Consider the following 23,561-nt stretch of genomic DNA (forward strand, 5'->3'; position numbering starts at 1 on the left):
CATAAACAAAACTAGAGGGAATATGGCTGGTTTTCCTTCATTAGTATAAATTCTTAGAAGTGGAATTGTTGGAAAAAGAGTAAGCAGATAACTTTGTAAAATATTTTGATCCATATTACCAACCTTTTCCTTGGGAAGTCTTTATTTACTCATGTTAGACACATGTTCTTCCATTTTCAGAGCCAGTTAATTCCAGACATTTATGCTTTCTCTAATCTTTGCCAATCTGAAAGAAAATTTAGTATCTCTGGATAGAAATTATTTTCATTGTGTTTTCTTAGTGACCAAACATTAACACTTACAGTTATTATATCAAACATCTTTAATAGACTTGTTTTTCATTTATTGCCCTAGCCGAAGTTCATATTTTGAAAATTTGTTTCTTTTTGTGTGCTTTCTATTGTTCCTAGATTTCTTTTCACCCATATAGGCTTGCTATGTTTTCTTTTTAAATGGATATATAAAGGTTTGTAAGGAAGATTTGTTGTTGTTATTGTTTTGAATTGTGGAAAACTAAAGCTAATTATTATCACTTCTTTCAGCCTAGATTTTGTGAAGTTTTTATGTTACCAAAATGACAATACATTGTCAATGTTAGTTACCTTATTAGGCCATTATCCTGTCAATATTACTTAATTAACATACCACCAATTAGTGAATGAGATTTAAAAAATACCAGACAGTTGCCTTGTATACACTTGTATACAGTTGCCTTGTATAAACTCATTCTTTTTTGCTAAGATGAACATTTGAAATAATGAAAACTTTTATTATTAGTTAATTAATAATGATGATTACTGAATCTCTGCCAAATATGTTCATAGAATGATAATTTTTTCTTGTACTCACACTAACATATAATCCCTCATCTTTTTAAGAAGGTTTTATTTGTTTTGTCAAAATAGGCTCCAAATGTTCCCAATTTCCTTAATGAAAAGTAATTGCTATATAAATTTTCATTTTATTTCAAAACACATTGCCAAATATACTGTGGCTTGTTTAAAAATAGCCAGGTATTATGAGATAGACTCTTAAGTAATGGTAACAATAACAGCAACATGTAAACTAAAAATATGCCCTTTTCCTGAACCAAGCAACAACAAAAAGATTTAACAGGTTACTTTAAGTAGTTTCTATAAACAGTTCCCTTATTTCGGCAAGGAACCTCAATATGCTACCTGAGAGGTTTTTATTTTTATTAAGCAGTCTAAACTCTCTGTTTCTGCTTTAGTATCTAAAAAAGAAAGAGAAAAATAAAGCAAAGCTAGGTGCCCACGGTTCTCTAAAGTCCTGCACTCCCACCTACAGTCTTTTCCCCACTGTGATGGACATTTAGTGAGCACCATTTATGCTCAGGATTCTTGCCTCCCCCTGTTAGACTCTCAATACCCATTCACCTTTTGTGTCTATGAATCTGGCTGATGCACAGTTTTCAAGGCGAATAGTAGCGATTGTAGGACCAATTCACTCCCAACTACTGTACAATATAGAGTCATCTGTCAGGGGGTATATCGGCTCTTTGGCAGAAGACCTGGCCTTGCGTGCCCCACCCTGCAGCCTTTCAGTCAGTATCCAGGAAGTTTTCTGGACTGTCCACATTAACTTCAGGGTCAAGCAGTACTAAGCAAAGACATTTTTTTAAAAAACATACCTTTAACAAACACTTCAGAAACAAAAAAATGTCGTTCTTCTTTTAGACATAAATTGAGTAGAAATTGTCCTAAACTGATCAGAATTTGTGACAGGGAAGAGAATTTAGTAGTGCCTTGAAAAGTCTCTTGATGTCGCTTATTTATTTTTCATTTTTTAAAAGATCTTATTTATTTATTTGAAAGAGAGAGAGAGAGAGAGAGAGAGAGCCCATGTGCAGGAGTGGGGTTGGGGGGAGTGGTCAGAGGGAGAGAGAGAAGTAGACTCCCCACTGAGCAGGGAGCCTGACATGGGGCCCAGTCACAGGACTCTAGGATCACCACCTGATCCAAAGGCAGACACTCAGCCACTTAACTGACTGAGCTACCCAGGCATCCCTTGATATCACTTAGAATCAGAAAAACAACACAGTCTTTATGCCTTGGGGAAGGCTTTTCGGTGAATTTGCTTCTTTGTGGTTTGACACAATTCCATAATCAGGCCATAAATTGTCAGCCCAAATTTCCATGTGATCTTTCCTTTTTAGTAGCTGCATGCTATTGTACACTAAAAGCCTAGTTTATATTCTTGGTCAAATGAAAACTAAGAACGAGAAGAATTACTTAAAGATTTTTTTTGGTTATTGGAGATTATAATTTTTAATACATATAGAAAACTATTTTAATCTAATCATCTAGGAAGAAAATAATATCATTAATGTCATAGCTAGATGTTGCATTGATATTTGTAATATTGTTATGGCTTCTTGGTAGAAAAAAATCCCTGCCCCGTTGCATTCAATTGGACAGAATTATCATGTCTCATAAAGCTGTCAAGTTAATCTGAATTATAGATGTTTGACAGGCAAATAAAGATGAAAATCATTGTTCCAAAAATTGGGGATTATAGATCTCCTACAGAAATATACATGTTCAATTTAATAGTGATAATCCTTCAATTTAGATGAGCAGCTTTACTGCCTTGATAATATTTTTTAATATTAAGGGCAGGATTTTATCTTTCACATCAAAAATACTTTGAAAATTTATTACTTGGGGACCCTATGCACATTGTAAAAGTAAAAGTAATGATCTAACAGGTTTTCTTTTCCCTTAGAGATATGAAAGTGGAATTAGAAACCATGCATTTATAGGTTAAAAATAATCTCTTAAAGCTTATTTTCAATCAAATTTTATAACAAATTCAAACCACTTTGTATCTCTTAAGGGAATTTATTACCATGGTTATTTCTTCACTAAACCTCTCCTTTTTAATCTCTAAAAGAATGGAAGAACAATTTACTACAATAAGAATGTTTACTGATGGTGCTTTATTTAGGAAGCCTTGACCTTTAACTGAAGCTTTTATATGCAGGCCTTAGGACTATTTTATTTCATAACATAGCAAGAAAAAATATAAAGAAAAGTAATGAGCAAATATAATCAAGTAAGATCTACCATTATTTCAATCACATTTGATAATCTCTTTCAATTTTGTATTTTGATGATAAAATTGAATGATCTAGTATGAAATATAATATGAAAGATCCAGTATAGGTTCTTATTTTAGTGAGGATTAGAAATTTCTGAGCATTCTTTTCCCTATTCTTTTATTTATTTCTTTATTTTTAGAGACTGTTGGTTTCTATTTATTCAGCTTAAGGCTAGAACGTTTTAAAAAAGGAAAGAAGAAGGAAGTTCTGATGGACTTCATGTGTTTAGCCTAAGCTTTAATTGTAGGATCCTATGCACCATATTTTGTGACTTGAAATCATTCACTTGGGTGAAGTCACCTAGCTAACAATAGGTGAAGACAAGATCCAAAGTCCACTCTCTTTGTATTACTATCTGCTTAACTGGTAGTGTTAAAATTTGTACAGGAATCGTATGCCAACAATAGGGAATGGTCAGCGAGAATGAGAGAAAAATTGGGGTCAAAAAGACAATTGACTATACTCATCAGCAGTGCCAGAGGAAATGGATGAGACGATACACTTACTCTACTCTCCTTCCTCCCTTCCTTCCTCCCTTTCTTCTTTCTTTCCTCCTTTCTTTTCCCTTCCCTTCCCTCTCCCCCCTTTTTCCTTCCCCAATCCATCCTTCCTTGCTTCCTTCTTTCCTTCCTTCCTTCTTCTCTCTCTTTCCTTCTTTCTTAGCTAAGTATATGTTCATTTAGTAAGAAGACACTGTATGATAAAAAAAATTGTGTAATAAAAAAACACTGCTTTTAGCAATGACTCTAAGTATCCTTAATATGTTTAATGAAAGAAATTATTGTTCTTTAATAGAAAAGGTGTTGATATCCTAATTGAGTTAGTTTAAGGGAATGAATCAATCACATGATCCCTGAGATTGGCAAATTCCAAATTTTTGAAGGCATAATTTAAATAATCAATAAGGAAACTTCTTAAAAATTTTATTTTATTATAGTAAGAATACCACAGAGGGTGGAATTCACCCTCTGAATACATTTTTAGCTATACAATGCAGTGTTGTTAACTATACGATGTTGTACTGCAGATCTTTAGAACTTATTCATTTTCATAATTGAGACTTTAGAGGAATAATGTTACGTTGCATGTATATAACACGTTTTTTTTTAATCCATTCATCTGTGAACAGATATTTATATCATTTCCTTATTTGTGTATTGTGAATAATGTTGCAATGAATACGGGAGTACAGATAACTTTTTGAGATCCTGATTTCAATAATTTTGTGTATATACCCAGAACGAGGATTGCAGGATCATGTGATAGTTCTATTTTTAAGTTTTGAGGACTCTCCATACTATTTAATACAATGGTTGCACCATTTTACCTTGCCAGCAGCAGTGTTACTAGGGCGCTTCAATTTCTCTACATCTTCACCAACACTTGTCTTTTTTCTTTTTTTTTCTTTTCTCTCTCTCTTTTTTTTTTTTTTTTTGTTTTTTGTTTTTCCCGATAGCCATCCTAACCCTTGTGTAATGATATTTCATTGTGGGTTTGATTTGAATTTTTCTGATATTTTCATATACCTGTTGACTATTTGTGTGTCTTCATTGGAGAAATGTCCATTTAAGTCTCAAGTTCATTTTTTAATCAAGAATTTATAGGCTTATTTTCTACTGACTAGAGTGGTTCTTTATATATTTTGGATATTAACCTTTTATCAGAAATGTGACTTGAAGATATTTTCTTCCCTTGCATAGCTTACCTTTTCACCCTCCTGATTTCTTTCTTTGCCTACAAGGAGGTTTTTTGTTTTGTTTTGTTTTGTTTTTAATTTTGTCATTTAATTTTTTTTTAAAGATTTTATTTATTTATTTGACAGACAGAGATCACAAGTAGTCAGAGAGGCAGACAGGGAGAGAGAGAGAAGCAGGCTCCCTGCTCAGCAGTCTTCCAATCCAGTGTGGGGCTCGGTCCCAGGACCGAGATCATGACCTGAGCTGAAGGCAGAGGCTTAACCCACTGAGCCACTCAGGCGCCCTACAAGGACGTTTTTAACTTTAATGTAGTCCCACTTGTCTATTTTTGATTTTATTACCTGCCATATATACAAAATCATTGCCCAAACCAATATTATGAAGTTTTTTCTTGTTTTCTCCTAGTAGTTCTACAGTTTGAGGTTTAAATTCAAGCACGAAATTTATTTTCAGTTGAATTTTGTGTATGGTGTAAGATAAAGGTCCAATTTCATTCTATTGCATGTACATATCCAATTCTCTCAACATCATTAGTTGAAGAGACTCTTTCCCCAGTGTATAGTTTTGTTTTGTTTTGTTTTTGGGACACTTGTTAAAAATCAGTTGATCTTAGAGTTATGGGTCTATTTCTGAGCTATCTACTCTGTTCCTTTGACCTACATGTCTGTTTTTAGGTCAAACCATACTGTTTGCTGACTATAGCTTTGCAAAATATTTTAAAATCAGGACGTGTGAAACCTCTATCTTTTTCCTTCTTTGCCAAGATTGTTTTGTCTATTTGGGGTCTTATGCAGATCCATATGAATTTTATTATTTTTTTCTACTTCTTTTAAAAACACTGGTGAGATTTTGATAGAATGGTATTGACTCTATAGATTACTTTAGTTAGTATAAACATTTTAACAATATTAAGTCTTCCAATCCATGTACACAGGATGTCTTTCCATTTCTTTTGTCTTCTTTAATTTCCTTTTGAAAGAGTTTGAGAAGGGTTGGCATTAATTTTTTTAAAAATTTTAGTAGGATTTGCTATTGAAGCCCATCTAGTCCTAGACTTTTCCTGGACCTTTTTGGAAGATTTTCACTTAATAATTCAATATCCTTTCCAGTTGTAGATCTACTCAGACTTTCTATTTCTTCTATTTTTTGTATATTGTATGTTTCTAGGAGTTTACCCATTTCTTCTAGGTTATCCAATTTGTTGGTGAGTAAATGTTTATAGATGTCTCTTAATATTTATTTCTGTAGCATCAGAAATATTTATTTGAGTCTTTTCTCTTTTTATCTCAGTTGGTTTAGCTAAGGTTTTCCAATTTTGTTTATTGTTCCAAAAAAACAACTCTTAGTTTTGTTGATTTTTTCCTACTGATTTCTCTTCTTTACTTTATTTATTTCTGGTTGAATATCTTTTTTTTTCTTCCAAAACATCTGTTTTTATTTGGATTTTTTAAAAAAGATTTATTTGACAAAGAGAGATAAGGTGTACAAAGAGGGGGAGTGGGAGAGGGTGGATTTTTAAAATTAACATATAATGTATTATTTGCCCCAGAGGAACAGGTCTATGAATCATCAGGCTTGCACATTTCACAGCACTCACCATAGCAATACCCTCCCCAATGTCCATAACCCAGCCACCCTGTCCCTATCCCTGACCCCCCAGCAACCCTCAGTTTGTTTCATGAGATTAAGATTCTCTTATGGTTTGTATCCCTCCCGGTCCCATCTTGTTTCATTTTTTTCCCTCCCTATCCCTCACAACCCCCCGCCCTGCTTCTCAAATTCCTCATATCAGAGAGATTATATGATAATTGTATTGCTCTGACTAACTTACCTTGCTTAGCATGATACACTCTAGTTCCATCCACATCATTGTAAATGGGAAGATTTTGTTTCTTTTGATGCCTGCATAGTATTCCATTGTGTATATATATATATATATATATATATATATATATATATATCACTTCTTCTTTATTTCTTTAAATATTTTATTTATTTATTTGACAGAGAGATATAGAGAGCACAAGTAAACAGAGTGGCAGGCAGAGGGAGAGAGAGAAGCAGGCTCTCTGGGACATTTTTCCATTTCTTTGTGTCACCCTCAATTCCTTTCATGAGTACTTTATGGTTTTTCGAGTACAGATTCTTTGCCTCTATGGTTAGGTTTATTCCTAGGTGTGTTATGGTTTGGGGTGCAATTATAAATGGGATTGAGTCATTAATTTCTCTTTGTTCTGTTTTACTGTTGGTGTATAGAAATGCAACTGATTTCTGTGCATAGATTTTATATCCTGATACTACTGAATTCTTGTATGAGGTCTAGCAGTTTTAGAGTGGAGTCTTTTGGGTTTCCCACATAAAGTATCATACCATCTGCAAAGAGTGAGAGTTTGACTTCTTCTTTGGCAATTCAAAGGCCATTTATTTCTTTTTGTTGTCTGATTGCTGAGGCTAGGACTTTTAGCACTGTGTTGAATAACAGTGGTGATAGTAGACATCACTGTCATGTTCCTGAACTTAGGGAAAAAACTCTCAGTTTTTCCCCACTGAAAATGGTATTCATGGTGGTTTTTTCATAGATGGCTTTGATGGTATTGAGGTATGTACCCTCTATTCCAGCACGTTGAAGAGTTTTGATCAAGAAAGGATGCTGTACTTTGTCAAATGCTTTTTCAACAACTATTGAGAGTTCCCTATGGTTCTTATTCTTTCTTTTATTAATGTACTGTATCACATTGATTGATTTGTGGATGTTGAACCAACCTTGAAGCCCTGGAATAAATCCCACTGGGTCGTGGTGAATAATCCTTTTAATGTACTGTTAGAGCCTATTGGCTAGTATTTTGGTGAGAATTTTTGCATCTGCATTCATCAAGGATATTGTTCTGTAATTTTCCTTTTTTATGGGGTCTCTGTCTGGTTTTGGGGTCAAGGTGATGCTGGCCTCATAAAATGAGTTTGGAAGTTTTCCTTCCATTTCTATTTTTTGGAACAGTTTCAGGAGAATAGGTATTAATTCTTCTTTAAAAGCTTGGTAGAATTCCCCTGGGAAGCCATCTGGCCTTGGGCTCTTGTTTGTAGGGAGACTTTTTTTTTAAATTAAGATTTTATTTATTTCTTTGTCAGAGAGAAAGAGAGAGAAAGAGAGAGAGTAAGCACACAAGCAGGCAGAGTGGCAGGCAGAGGCAGAGAGAGAAGCAGGCTCCCTGCTGAGCAAGGAGACTGATGCAGGACTAATCTCATGACCCTGGGATCATGACCTGTGCCGAAGGCAGCAGCTTAACCAACTGAGCCACCCAGGTGTCTATAAGGAGATTTTTGATGACAGCTTCAATCTCTTTACTGGTTATGGGTCTGTTTAGGTTTTCTATTTCTTTTTTTTTTTTTTAAGATTTTATTTATTTATTTGACAGAAAGAGATCATAAGTAGGCAAAGAGGCAGGTAGAGAGAAAGGAGGAAGCAGGCTCCCTGCTGAGCAGAGAGCCCGATGTGGGGCTCAATCCCAGGACCCTGAGATCATGACCTGAGCCGAAGGCAGAGGCTTTAACCCACTGAGCCACCCAGGCGTCCCAAGGTTTTCTACTTCTTGCTGGTTCAGTTTTGGTAGTTTATGTGTCACTAGGAATAATTCTATTTCTTCCAGATTGTCAAATTTGCTGGTGTATAGTTGCTCATAATATGTTCTTATAATTGTTTGCATTTCTTTGGTGTTGGTGGTGATCTCTCCTCTTTCATTCATCATTTTATTAGTCTGGATCCTTTCTCCTTTCTTTTTGGTAAGTCTGGCCAGGGGTTTATCAATCTTATTAATTCTTTCAAAGAAAAAGCTCCTGCTTTCATTGATTTATTCTGCTGTTCTTTTGGTTTCTATTTCACTGATTTCTACTCTGATATTTATTATTTCTCTTCTCCTGCTGAGGTTAGGCTTTCTTTGTTGTTATTTCTCCAACTCTTTTAGATATAGGATTAGGTTGTGTACTTGAGATGTTTCTAGTTTCTTGAAAAAGGCTTGTATTGCTATATACTTTCCTCTCAGGACCACCTTTGCTGTGTCCCAAAGATTTTGAATAGTTGTGTTTTCATTTTCATTTGTTTCCATGAATTTTTATTTTTAGTTCTTCTTTAATTTCCTGGTTGACCCATTCGTTCTTTAGTAGGATGCTCTTTAGCCTTCATGTATTTGAGATCTTTCCAACTTTCCTCTTTTGATTGAGTTCTAGCTTCAGAGCATTATGGTTTGAATGTATGCAGGGAAAAATCCCAATCTTTTGGTATTGGTTGAGACCTGAATTGTGATCCAAGATTTGATCTATCCTGTAGAATGTTCCATGTGCACTAGAGAAGAATGTGTATTCTGTGGTTTTGGGATGCAATGTTCTAAATATATCTGTGTTGTCCATCTGGTCCAGTATGTCATTAAAGCCTTTATTTCCTTGTTGAAATTTTGCTTAGATGATCTGTCCATTTCAGTAAGGGGGTGTTAAAGTCCCCTACTATTATTGTATTACTGTTGATATGTTTCTTTGATTTTTGTTATTAATTGGTTTAGGTGATAGGCTGCTCCCATGTTAGAGGCATAGATCTTTAAAATGGTTAAATCTTCTTGTTAGACCCTTTAAGAATGATATAGTGTCCTTCCTCATGTCTTATTATAATCTTTGGCTTACAAGCTAATATATCTGATATATGGATTGCCACCCCAGCTTTCTTTTGATGTCCATTACCATAGTAAATTGTTTTCCACCCCCTCACTTTAAATCTGGAATTGTTTTGGGTCTAAAATTAGTTTCTTGCAAACAGCATATAGATGGGTCTTTTTTTTTTTTTTTAATCCACTTTGATACCCTGTGTCTTTTGATTGGGGCACTTAGCCCATTTACATTTAGGGTAATTATTAAAAGATATGACTTTAGTGTCATTGAATTTCATGTAAGGTGACTGTTACTGTGTATTGTCTCTGTGCATCTCTGGTCTGTTACTTTTAAGCTGTCTCTTTACTTAGAGGAGACCCCTTTCAATATTTCCTGTAGAGCTGGTTAAAAATTCTTTTAATTATTGCTTGTCCTGGAAGCTTTTTATCTCTCCTTCTATTTTCTATTTGAAAAAAAAATTATTTGACAGAGGAAGAAAGATCACAAGTAGGCAGAGAGGCAGGCAGAGAGAGAGGGGGAAGCAGGCTTCCCACCAAGCAGAGAGTCTGATGCAGGGCTCAATCCCAGGACCTTGAGACCATGACCTGAGCTGAAGGCAGAGGGCCAACCCACTGAACCATCTAGGTGCCCTCTCCTTCTATTTTCAATGAGAACCTAGCTGGATATCATATTCTTCGCTATGTTTATTGTTCTGAATATATCTTGCCAGTCCTTTCTGTCCTGCTAGGTCTCCGTGTATATGTGTGCTGTCAAACTAATGTTTCTACCATTGTAGGTTACAGACCTCTTGTCCCAAGATGCTTTCAGGATTTTCTCTTTGTCACTGAGACTTGTAAGTTTTACCATTAGATGATGGTGCATGGACCTATTTCTATTGATTTTGGGGGGGGGTTCTCTGTGCCTCTTACATTTTGATACTTGTTCCCTTCACCAAATTAGGGAAATTCTCTGCTATAATTTGCTCCAATATACTTTCTGCCCCTCTTTCTCTTTCTTCTTCCTCTGGGAACCCAATTATTCTAATATTATTTCTTCTTATGGTATCACTTATCTCTTGAATTCTCCCCTCATGGTCCAGTAGTTGTTTGTTTCTCTTTTGCTCAGCTTCTTTATTCTCTATCATGTGGTTTTCTGTATCACTAATTCTGTTTTCTCCCTCATTTATCCTAGCTGTAAGTACTTCCATTTTTTATTGTACCTCATTAATAGCTTTTTTAAAATTTTCAACTTAGATTTTTGTTCTTTTATTTCTTCAGAAAGGAATTCTCTAATATCTTCCATGTTTTTTTCAAGCCCACCTAGCACCTTGATAATCATCATTCTGAACTCTAGTTCTGACATCTTACTAATGTCCATATTGATCAGGTCCCCAGCTGTCGGTACTGCTTCCTGTTCTTTGTTTTGTTTTGTTTTGAGTTTCTCTGCCTTGTCATTTTATCCAGGTAAGAATAGATGAAGGAGAGAACAAATACTAAAAGGGTAGCAGTGATCCCAGAAAAATATACATTATCCAAATCAGAAGAGACCCGAAATCAGGGGGAGAAGAAAGAGGGGAAAAAAAGAAAAAGTATAGAACAGAGTCACACACTTGATTTTGGGTATATTTTGTCTGTTAAAAGAAACTACCTCCCAAAATTTTAAAGAAAGAAAAACTTATATATATATATACAAAAATAAGGGTAAACATGACAAAGGAATGAATATGACTGTAAAGATGAAAATTTAAAAAGATTCTTAGAAAGGAATTGATAAGAAGTTGGTTGTAAAAAGGAAAAAGAGAGGAAAGAATGTTATCAAGTTGGAAACTAGAACAAAGCTATGCACTAAATTTAGGGTATATTAGAATAAATTGTATTCCAAATTTTAAAGAAAAAAATATATATACAAGAAGTAAGGTTAAATACAATGAGGGGATAACATATGGCTATAACAATAAATATTTAAAAAAGATTTTTAAAAAGGTCTCGATAAGATAAAATAGTTAAAAATGTTAAAATAGGAAAGGGGAAAAATTGTAAAAAGAGAATACAAAAAAATAAAATTTTAAAAAAAATTTAACTTTGAAAGACTAAAGGATCATGGGGAAAAGCTATGAATTCTATGTGTTGCTTTCTGCTAGCTCTGGAGTTCCACAGTTCTCATTGATCAGTGAACTTACTCTTGGCTGAATGCTTTTGCTGATCTTCTGAAGGAGGGTCCAGTTGCAGTGATGCTCAAATGTTTTTGCCTGAGGCAAAATTGCACTGCTCTTGCCAGGGGCAGGCTAAATAATCTTCTTGGGTTTGCTCTCAGTAGCTTTTGTGCCCTGAATGCTTTTCATACAGCTTTGGAGGGTGGGAATGAAAATGGTGGCCTCCCTATCTCCAGCCCATAAAAGCCAAGAGCTCAGGGCTCCATTCCTCAATATGCCCTTAGAGAAATGCAGTCAATCCCTCCCATCTCCCTGGTCTCTGGCCACACTGTTCTTACCAGGCCTGTGACTGAGTGTTTCTATCTCTGGTGCACAGCCCCATTCAGAGTCTCCAAACCCAGCAGATTCCTGCAGTGCCCTCCTGGGCAGCTCCTCCTGGGGGAGGAAGGTGGGGGGAGGTCTCCCTGGACCTGCTGTGGGATCCCTGCTTGAAGATCAGTGGCCCGACTATGCCTCAGATCACAGATTAAGGTAATCCCAAGCTGAGAGTAGTGGGCTCTGTCCCTGGAGCCAGCTCCCCCTCTCCCATACCTGGGAGCTCTGCCACACTCAGACACCCCTGGTCTTTTTGTGTCCCCGTGGGTCCTGAGACCACACTGTCCCTGTGAGGGCTCCACTCCCCACTTAGCCTCTGGAGTGATGTCCCTCAGTAGAGCAGACTTCTAAAAGTTCTGATTTCATTTTCTGCTGCTCTCTCACTTGCCAGGACCCTTGTAGTCTTCTGGTCACCTCAGATTCACTTCTCTGCATGTCTTACCTTCCAGAAAGTGGTTGATTTTCTGTTTCTAGTACTGCTGCTCTTCTCCACTTCTATTTTGTGTTGAATCTGTGGGTGTTCAGAATGGTTTGATAACTATCTAGCTGAATTCCTGGGACCTGATGATATCTCAGTCTCCTGCTCCTCCACCATCTTGCTCTTCCTTTTTCAACATTTCATATATATCTATATATATATATATATCTATATATATATATATAAAACTATATATATAGTTGGATATAAAATTCAAGAACAAAAGAAAGAATACCACTTGTTTCTAAACACATCATATTATTGTTTTTATGATTTGCAAGAATAAATTCCAGTGGTAATTGATTGCTTTTCATCCCACTCCAGCTCGGGATAAAATTTATATTTTGTAGAAATTTGTATATTTTAGAAAGTTCAATGATAATGATTGACTTTGTAAAGAAATGAAGAATAGAAGGATAGTATATATTTGAATATTTGTTTTTGTTATTCCTATATTTTAATTATAGAATATATACTAAAATGCAATAGTGTATTTATATATTTGCATATCTTTTAGAAAGTATAAAATGATCAACAAACATGCATGATTTAAAAAACTTTTCCTCAAGATAATATATAACTTGCATGTCTACATCCTTTTGTGGCTTTGAAGACTGCTCTTAAGGGTATCCTCTCATGTGAACCACACAGTTATGTTTGTTGAATTGAACCAATATCATTATACTTATGTTTTAGATTATAAATCTGATTCAGAAAGTTAAAAAGTATTTATTTCTAATGTCATACAGCTAGTAATCAATGGATCCAGAGCCTGAAACCAGTTTATTGATTCTATTTATATTCAGATTGTTTTAACGTGTCCACAGAGACCTCACTGTGTATTTACTTTGATAGTACTAATAAACTTGCATACATAAAGATATATTTATAACCCTATAGATCTTGGTCTATAAGAAGATATCTTAAGAAATTCAATTCAAAGTTATTTATACATTGCTTGTTATGGCCTGACATTTTGCCATTCTTGGATAAACACAGGTAGATGAAACATCAACCCTAATTTCAAGAAGCACACAATAGTAGAGACAGATAAATGTATGATATAGTATAATGTAAGGTAAAGCCAGTAACTAAGGAGTACAAGAAATCCAGAAGAGGGAGGAGAGTTCAACTGTTCTTGGGTTGAGCTGGCTTCATGGAGGGTAAAACATCTGAACCAGTATTTGAAAGACCTTATCTCCCATTTCACATAATGCAGAAAGAGCAAGTTACAGAAGTGTCTGTGTGGTTCAGTCCATTAAGCATCTTTCTTCAGCTCAGGGTCCTATTCAGTGGGGAACCTGCTTCTCCCTCTCCTTCTGCCCCTCCCCTTGTGTTTGCTCTCTCTCCATCTGTCTGTCAAATAAATAAATGAAAAATCTTTAAAAAAAAAAAGAGAAGTTGCTTGGTGAAATGAAAATCAAGTAAAATTCATCTAATAAAATTTTTTTACCTGGTTTTCATCCAACTAGCACCTTCTTTTATATTCACTATATTGGTTGTTAATAAATTGGCTCATCAATTATCTAAACCAGAAACCAACCCTATTGATTCTGTCTCTGACACATTCTTACATCAGTACATTCTCTTCTTTCCTGTGGTCATATCATTTGTCAGCCAAACCATTGTGAAGATGTTTTAGCAGATTTGTTATGTACTAACACTAGAATAATCCTTCTAAAATGCAAATCTGGTCTGTCCCACTGTGGCCAGAAAACATTCAGTGGATTTCCTGGACTTCCTGGATAAATGCCAAGTTGGTCTTTTTTTTTTTTTTTAAGATTTATTTATTAATTTGAGAGAGAGAAAGAATGTACCAGCAGGGAGAGGGGCAAAAGGAGAGGGAAAATCTTTGAGTAGACTCCCCACTGAACAGGGATCTCAATGTAGGGCTCCATTAAAGGACCCCAAGATCATGACTGAACTGAAATCAAGAGCCTACTGAGCCACCCAGGTGCCCTCCATCTGCAATTTGATCTTTATAATAAATCAAATTTCCATTAATGTTAAATTTAGAAAAGTGCTTAATTATTTGGGAGCAAGAAGTGTTGTGCAGTTTTGGGAGAGTACACTAGAATTTAAGTTACCAGGGAGAGGACCTTGTCAGCCTTGTTCACCCCCTCATTTCCACCACTTGGCACTGTACAAGGCACCCAATATTTATTAAATATGGTAATGTACATACACAAATATTACAATTTACATACTAGTATTTATAAAAATATATCTTATTTATTGAGTGAAAATCATCATGCTAATTGCTTTACATTTAACATTTTCATGATCTTTAAAATTTACATTATCTTTAATCCATATGTTTATATTATCTTTAATCTCTAGAATGTTGCTAGAGGATATTCTCTCTCTCTCTCTCTTTAAGTGAGTGCAATAACTGAAGCTTAGGTTAAAAAACTTGCCAATGTCATGTAGCTGAAAAATGGCAAAACAGATACAAAACAAGGTTTGCTTGGCTCTAAAAGATGTACTTTTTTCTTTATAACAGTCTGCCTCCTTTTTCTATCTCTCATAGATTCCATCTGACTATCCTTATTTATTAAGGTACCAAAAGGTCTTATTTAAAAAATTTATCACCTTTATGTCACAGAAAGCTTCCTGTGTACATATTACCTCCCCTCCCCTATTTCTCACCCTAAATATATTGGGCCTATTTTAAATGACTGAAAGGAATTTAAAAGCTTTAGGGAAAGGCAGTGGATTTGGAGAAAATTGTTCTGTCTGTGGATCATTATTTTATCTCCATAGATTTTCTAATTGAAATAAACATAAGGCTCTGACAGAATTTGTTCCCTCAAAAAATTTACTGTTTTTATAGTAATTTCATTTTCATAATGTTTAACAGATTAGGAATTTATCTGCATTGGGCTTGGTGAATTAATCTTACTGGCTTATGGCTTCACATTAACACACATTAGAAAGGTACCTATGCCTATGATGTATCCTCCAGAATTAGATCAAATTCTAACAACATTATATAAATAAAAACTAAAGGACTAATAATTTCTCCAGGGATGAGTTAGGATGCAAATTGGCTACTCAAGGCAAACAAACATCTAAGGAATCAGATTTTAGTAATTGTGGTTTGGTTATTGTTTTTGTTTTATATTATTTATTGTTTGTCTTTTATTTTTGTTTCTCATTTTATTACTTTGGATCTTTATCTTTTAAAAACTGTCTTTTGACTTCTGGCAAATAAGAAACTTAGCAGTCATTAAGGAAAATTGTCAGGAATAAACATATTATATTACATTATTTAATGTTTGATCATTTAAAATAATAGATTTACCTAAAAGTTTGTTGGAATGTTTCCTTACCTTTCTAATAGCACATGTGCATAGCATTCCTCCTCCCTCTTTGCCCTTTCTTTCCCAGAGACCTTTAGGGTTGTTTTTATTGTTGTTTGTTTGTTTGTTTGTTTTGTTTTTTTCTTAACTCTTAAATATTGGACCTCCTTAGCATTTTGTCTTGCATCTATATCTTCTGTTACTCTGTAGTCTGACCTTACATACTTTCATCTACCACTCAATTTTTTCCCTTTTCTTTTCTTAAATTTTAATTTAATTTAATTTTTTCAGTGTTCCAAGATTCATTGTTTATGTACCACACCCAGTGCTCCATGCTATACATGACCTCCTTAATATTTATCACCAGGCTCACCCACCCCCCTACCCTCTTCCCCTCCAAAACTGTCAGTTTGTTTCTCAGAGTCCACAGTCTCTCATCGTTCATCTCCTTCTATGATTTACCCCAACTCACTTTTCCTTTCCTTCTCCTAATGTCCTCTATGTTATTCCTTATGCTCTTACCACTCACTTTTGACATCTATCTACATTCTGGTGTTGAGTTCTTGAGCTATATGTTAGAATTCTTGTCTTATCACCTCATTGCCCTACATACACCTAAAATTTAATATAACAAAAGATGTACTTTTTGTCTTTGCACCCATCAACTCTGTTTTTTTCCCCTGCATTGTTCCCATCTTAAAGAATGATTCCACTCAGTTTCTCAAACTAGAAACCTAGATATTGTCCTTGATTTTCCATCTTTGTTCATCTTGATTGCATTCTTACATGTCTTGAGTTCATCTATTTCTCTACACATTTACTTCCAGCTTCTTCATTCAGACTACCTAAAAGTCCAGATTCAATTGCTACCAATGATTCTAACTTATCTCTTCCCTTTTGTTTCATCATCTGTATTATAGCTGCAATAATCTTCCTAAAATAGACATATGATCATGTGACTCCTCAGCTGAAAATTGTTGACTCAGTCTCCATTACCAATGAGATCATATCCCAAATTCTTTTACACAACTTAATACCCCTTCCTCTTTCAGGCAATACCTACTTTTTGGCCTCAATCCTGTCCATTTTCCTCCCCAGCTGTATGCTTCCACCAAAGTACTTATCCTCAGTAAAAACACTACTTCAGTTATGATGATTGCATGGTATCTTAAGTCTTTCCTGATCATCCAAGTGTAGGTTAGGTGTTAGGTTCCTCCACAGAATACTGCATTTCCTTCTTGTGGCATTTATCACATTTAGTTTCAATTCACTATTCACTTATATGCATCCCCATTTGGCTACACAATTTCTGTGAAGGAATGTCCATTTTCTGCCATGTTCCCCTTGTACTCCTAGGACTTTACACTGGGAGGACGCAACATGCCGCATGCTGAATGAATGAATGAGCTTGTTTTAGAGAGTTTCATAAAGATGTAAGGGAAGGGGAAAACTCATCACCAGAAGACGTAGCATTTAGCATGCATCATTAGCTAAATGTTTAAAAATGTATTACTATTTTTAAATTCTTGAAAAATTTAAAATAGGTATGATCAAACTAATGTTCAAAAAAGTTCATTAACTTGCTCAGATCACATATGTAGCAATTAAAAGAACTAGGATTCCCACTCCGAAACTTGTAGTGTTTCCTACTCTGTATTATTTTTTCATTCATGCCAGAAGCTTAGGAAATAATTAAGAACAAGCAGGAGGCATCATGTGTTGCTTTGGCTGGAATCAAAGACTCTTGGGATGTGTCATGAGAGTAAGTCTATGATGAATTGTTGGTATCTTGCTCTTCCAAAACCCACCCATTGCTGTTATTCTAGATTTCATGTCAACAACATGAGACTTGTTTTTATTATTCTAGTAGTTATGGTTTTATTGTTCAGTATGCTGAACTCAGTTCAGGGATATTTATGAATTTATCATTTAAGATGGTCTATTCTACAGTTGTATGAATAAATACAATGACACCTAGTGAGAGTAAGAAAAAAAAGGATTGAAGATATTGATCACCATCCTGAAAAAAGCTGATTCAGAATTCTCTGCAGTGTCAAGGATGAGAAGGGCTCTGTTATTCAATACTAGTAGCAAATCTTCTTTGACTAGAATAAAGAAAAGTCATTTTCATACTTATTGTATATTAAGTACTGTTCTGTGTACTTTACATTTATAAACTCAACCCTACTGGTTACCCAGTGATAAATTATTATTATTATTCAGTTTATTGAGAATTGGAGGCACAGAGGGGCAACTGGGTGGCTCAGCCAGTTAAGCATCCCACTCTTGATTTCAGCTTTGATTATGACCTCAGGGTTGTGAGATTGAGACCTGTGCTGGGCTCTGTGCTGGGCATGGAGCCTGCTTAAGATTACCTCTCTCCCTCTCTCTTTTCCCCTCCTCCACCATTTTCTCTCTCTCTCTCTCTCAAAAAAAATATATATACATATATTATATATATGTATATATATATAATAAACTAAAAAGAAAAGAAATTTGAAGCACAATAATTGCCAAAGATCACTTAAGTGCTAAATAGTTGAGTTGACGGTCATTAAGCATCTGCCTTCGGCTCAGGTCATGATCCCAGGGTTCTGGGATCGAGCCGCATATTGGGCTCCCTGCTCAGCTGGAAGACTACTTCTCCCTTTCCCACTCACTCTGCTTGTGTTCCCTCTTCCGCTGTCTCTCTCTCTCTCTCTGTCAAATAAATAAATAAAATCTTTAAAAAAAAAAATAAATAGTTGAGTTGATATTTTAACCCAGGAAGTCTAGTTCTACAGTCTGTGACAATAACCATGGTGCTGGACTTTAGAATGGTATTCTGAAGTATATTTTTTAAATGATACTTTAAATATAAATTTTTAGAAGCTGTTGCTATTTATAGTTCTTAGGGACTCCTGTTCTTACTCCTGCTAAGGATGATACCTAGGAAAAAGGTGTGTTGTAAACTATATTTCTACTCTATTGGATATAATAAGATAAAATTTGTGCCTAAATAAAGAAGGTTGAATTTATAAGCTATTTTGTGCCATCCATATCTATACTTACATATCTATATCTATCTATCTATCTATCTATCATCTATCTATAATTATTCATCAAGGGGATCTTAATTGTCCCTCAATTTGACTAAACTTTAGATAGGCTTCTTTCTGACTTTAAGCCCTTTAGGCCCCTAAACTCACTTTTCTTAGAATATTTACTTTAGAAACTTAAGTATAAATATTTTCTCTGCCCCTTCAAGATACGTCTTTTAAAAACCTTTTTTTGGCAGTTTTATATCTCAGGATATAAAAGGATCTCAAAGATCTGGGAAACATTTATTTAAAATGTCATCAATGAGGTAGCATCTTTATTTTTCTCTTTGTTGGAGGGTGGGATCCTAACTTTGGTAGGTGTTTTGCTCCAAGTTGCAACATTATTTTCTGTCCAAAATATAAGAGGAGTTTCCTTTTTCTTTGGGTAAAGCCTGTTAACAAACACAGATGGCCTATGCTCTCCCTCTTACTCTAGCCTTTAAAAACCCTACTGCTCCTTGTCTCTGTGGTCTTAAGTTCAGACTTAATTCCCTCCTCTCTTATCTATTTCAATAGCCTTGAATAAAGTCTTCTTGGCCTGTTTATCTTTTTATTTACAATTTTTGCTTTGACACTATGCAGGTGGAAAATTCATGACAAAGTCAAGGTTTATATGTTGATACTAGAGATTAGTCTTTCCTAGGTCTTAATTCTTTACAAATGTTCAAAATTGCAAGATTTTGTTGGAGAAGACGAGATTCATTATTTTTATATTTTTTTGAAAAAAAATTGGGTCAAAATATTCATTGGTGAGCTCTTGTTTAATGTCTCTTTTGGAGAAGAAAGTACATCCTCTCTTTCCCCCACCTTTTTAGTTGTGAGCTCAAGTTATTACATCTCTTTAAAAGGGTTGAGAAGATAAAGAGATAAAGATGTGAAATAACCATCTTATTGGAGAAAGGGGCTGAAGGAATTTTAACCACAAGGATAATATAAACCAGCAGAAGTTAAGAAACAGCTACTCAGAAGTAAAAACCTGAGTTCAAAATGCAAAAAGTACTTATTTTAGTCACATACTTCCTTAGGCAGTTATATTTGATCTACCTACTTCTTTGGAAGGAAGAATCAACAAGAGGATGAGATAGATATCTGAGGGAATTATTGTTTATAACTGCCTACGGTCATTTAAATATTTTTAATGTAATAAAAAAAAAAAAACAGCTGTTAGCTATTCTGATTGTTTTATTGGAAATTCTCCAGTGGTTTCCATTGAAGATTGACTGGAAATAACTTTTTTTTTTCCTTTGGAAGTTTTCAATGATAGTGCTATTTATCTGGCATTTTTAAAAGGATCTGGGATTTTTTTTCTTCAAAAGTAAAAAAGGCAGTATTCTCAAGTAGGACACATTTTATTTTTTCCTCCAATGTTAAAAAAAAAAAGCTAACACAATATTTGCATATTTTTCAAATTGCTTTGTGTGCTTTCTGAAGCAGTGCTAAGCAAATCAGCACATTTATCTAAGGAGGAAATGATATCCTAAAATATATTGAGAAACCTAACTTGTTAAATAGCTTCTTAGTGTTCATATGCCTCTATATGAGAAAGCAAAACAAAAACCTACAAAATATGAGAAGACCATAAATCTATTTATCAAGTTAATGGTCTCCTTTAGGACACTTGAGCAAATTTTAAAAATGCGTTTAAGTATGAAAATTAAAAATTGAATACTCTGGAAAGAAAACATATATCATTTGAGCAGAATAGTTAACTGATTTGGGGAGAAAAAATAACAGAGGGAATTGAACTCAACATATTTGATAAAATATTTTTCATGTATCTGTTCTCTGGGGCTAAATATTAAGTGAAAATTTTATTGTTTTCCCATAATTCCCATTAACTTCCCAAACTGGCACTATTTTGCTTTCTTTTTTTTAACCCAAGAATAGTCTTTTTTCAAGTTATATTTGTCAAAGCTATATGAAATCTAATTTAAAATGCAACATATAAATACCACAAAGTGACCACTTTTGATCCATCATTTTGGTTCCTGTTTCTGCAACTGCTAACTCTGAGTAGAGAACATAACAAGGATGTGAGCACTCTTCCATTGAATTTAATTCCATTCCATAGAGATCTGAATCATTTATTCAGAGTAGGCATTTCAGAAGGAAAAGAAACTTATTTTGGAGAAAAGTCCTTCCTATTCTTCAAGCATTTTGGATGTGGGCACTTACTAGGACTTCTACCTGAAAGTGCTACTAGGGAGTAATTCTCTGCCAGAGCCATCCCTGCCTGGAGGGTCAGATCAAAAGCCTCAACATCAACAGATTTCTCTTCATACTCACTCTTTCTGACACTCTCAGTTAGGAATATCTACCAGCTGTCCCATTTCCTACCTTTCTTGGTTTTGGTAAGGTGACAAACAACAGATTTATCAAAATTTTTCTCTCTATAGCTAAAATGTCAGAGTCAGCTTTCCAAATACAATGACAACAAAAATACCCTTAGATTTAAAAAAGTATCCAGACTTCAAACACACTGCATTTGATTTTTTATTTTATTTTATTTTATTTTTAAGAATAGGACCACCCACAGAATTAAAATGTAAACTATTTTTCCTTTTGGACAAGTACAAGGGAAGAAAATAATTACAGAACTTCTTATTAAACTTGCAGATCAATATAAGTATCTCTAAAAAAGTCAAAAGAAACAAAAGGAAAAACAGTTCATGACTACTTTGTAGATTAAATATAACTTGACAGGTGAAGGGGGTGAGAAGAAATAGGAAAAGGCATTTATTGACTGATTCAAAATTTACTTCTGTGTGACCTAAAACATTTCCCTTAATCTCTATGGTCTTTCAATTCTTATTTTTGAAATAAAGATAACACCTGCCTTTCCTATCTGAAAGGATTCAAGGAAGGAATGAAAAATCTTTGCATATAATAAAGTATTGTGCAATGTAAGATTACTACTTTTTGAACCCAACAAATCTCTAATTTATAAAAAAATACATTATGAGTTTTAAAATATTTTTCACTGTTTCCATGTTTAATGTGGATGATGAAGCTTAGTTAATTCCAGTGGCAATTGATTTGGAACTCCAGAGGGTCTAGGTGGTTCTTGCTTATTATAATAGGTATCTGGTGACACTACCTGATTTACCACTCTTCCCTAGTCTTTTTCTTCCTAGTTCACTGCAAGCAGTGACAAAGTGCCAGACACTGGTGGACCTTCTGTCTTTCCATCCAAGAATGCATTCGAAAGCTCTGAACTGAGTTCTGATTGGGCATCTGTACCAAGGGATGCCCAAATGATAGGGTTGGGGGAAAAGAGAGTGAAATCTTTATGCCAACCATAGATTGGGTCTTATCTCTTCTGGACAGTAAAAGATTGACTTCTGTAGGCAACTCTAGCATTAAGGCTGCTCGTGAGAACAGCCTTTGGGTATTAGCATATGCTTTGTAGTCATTATTTATTCTCAGAATGTGCCTGAATGAGATCTGGAATGCTGTAAATAAGTTTTCATTCAGAAGGCATGCCCAGGCTTGACACAGAACCAGAGCATGCAAACACATCTAGATATCAGGATGTCAGGTGCAGGAGACCTTCCTAAAGAAAGCACCAGAGCATTCACAAAGGAAACTAACAATGTTCACTGAGAAATAATTGACAGATTTGGAATTCTTGTTCAACAAGAACCCATACACTATTCTCAACCTTCAGAAAGAAATGGCTTCAAAACTGGAGATACATCTCACAGTACTGCAGGTTTGGTTCAAGAAGCATAGAACAAAGCTCAAGAAAGCCAAATAACAACATGGGATGCCTGGCTTGGGTGGTTCAGTTGGTTAACCATCTGCCTTCAGTTTGTGTCATCAGCCCAAGGTCCTGGGATTGAGCACTGCATTGGGCTCCCTGCTCAACAGGGAGCCTGCTTCTCCTTTTCTTCCCCGCTTACGCATTCTGTTGCTACTCCTGTCTCTCTCAAATAAATAAAATCTAAGAAAGAATGAGGGAGAGAGAAAAAGAAAAAAAGAGAGAAAGAAAGAAAAGGAAAGAAAGAAAGCCAAACTACTAGTTGGGGTGGAAGTCAAGCCCAGCTCTTCCTAGAGAAATATGGATGCACCCTCAGGATCCCCTGACAGTGCCTATCCTGCTTCCCTGGTTTATACAGATCCTCATATACCTTCCTTCCCACTCAGTATATGCCCCAAATTTAAGGCTTTCCCAGACCATACAAAATAGTCCATTTTGGCTGCTGCCAAACATCTACCAACATCCTAACATCTACTCCCTTTGTCCCATTACGGAATCCCAAATTCTCTCCAGAAACTTCATTGCTAATTCTTTTGGTTCTTCATCTCCACAAAAAACTTAATGAGAGAAGCTAGAGAGAAGGGGTCACATATTGTAATGATTTGCAATGATTCCCATACAAAAGACAGATACAAGATCTACACAACAGGGATGCATTTCAAAAACATGCTCCATGAAAGAAAAAAGACACAAAAGTGTCTGTGTGGTGGAATTGAGTGGAAAGAGGCATTAAACAAATTTATGGAGACGGAGATGTTTCATATCCTAATTAGGACGGTAGTAACCTGGATGTATACATAATTCATCCAAGACACGGAAATGTAACACTATATTACATACACCACAAAAAACAATCATGTGACAGGATGGAGGTGCTCGCTAATTTCATGCCAGTAATCATTTTTTCTTATATAAATGTATCAAATAAACACATTGTACACCTTACACTTGCGCAATGTTTTGT

At 35.0% G+C, this 23,561-nt stretch overlaps 1 pseudogene; it reads left to right on the top strand.

The window, feature by feature from the left end:
- The window catches only part of LOC116582322, a 40,873-nt pseudogene extending 17,714 nt beyond the window's left edge, over window positions 1-23,159 (top strand).
- The last annotated feature ends 402 nt before the right edge of the window (window positions 23,160-23,561 follow it).

This window comes from Mustela erminea, chromosome 2 (assembly GCF_009829155.1).
Source record: "Mustela erminea isolate mMusErm1 chromosome 2, mMusErm1.Pri, whole genome shotgun sequence".
NCBI lineage: Eukaryota > Metazoa > Chordata > Mammalia > Carnivora > Mustelidae > Mustela > Mustela erminea.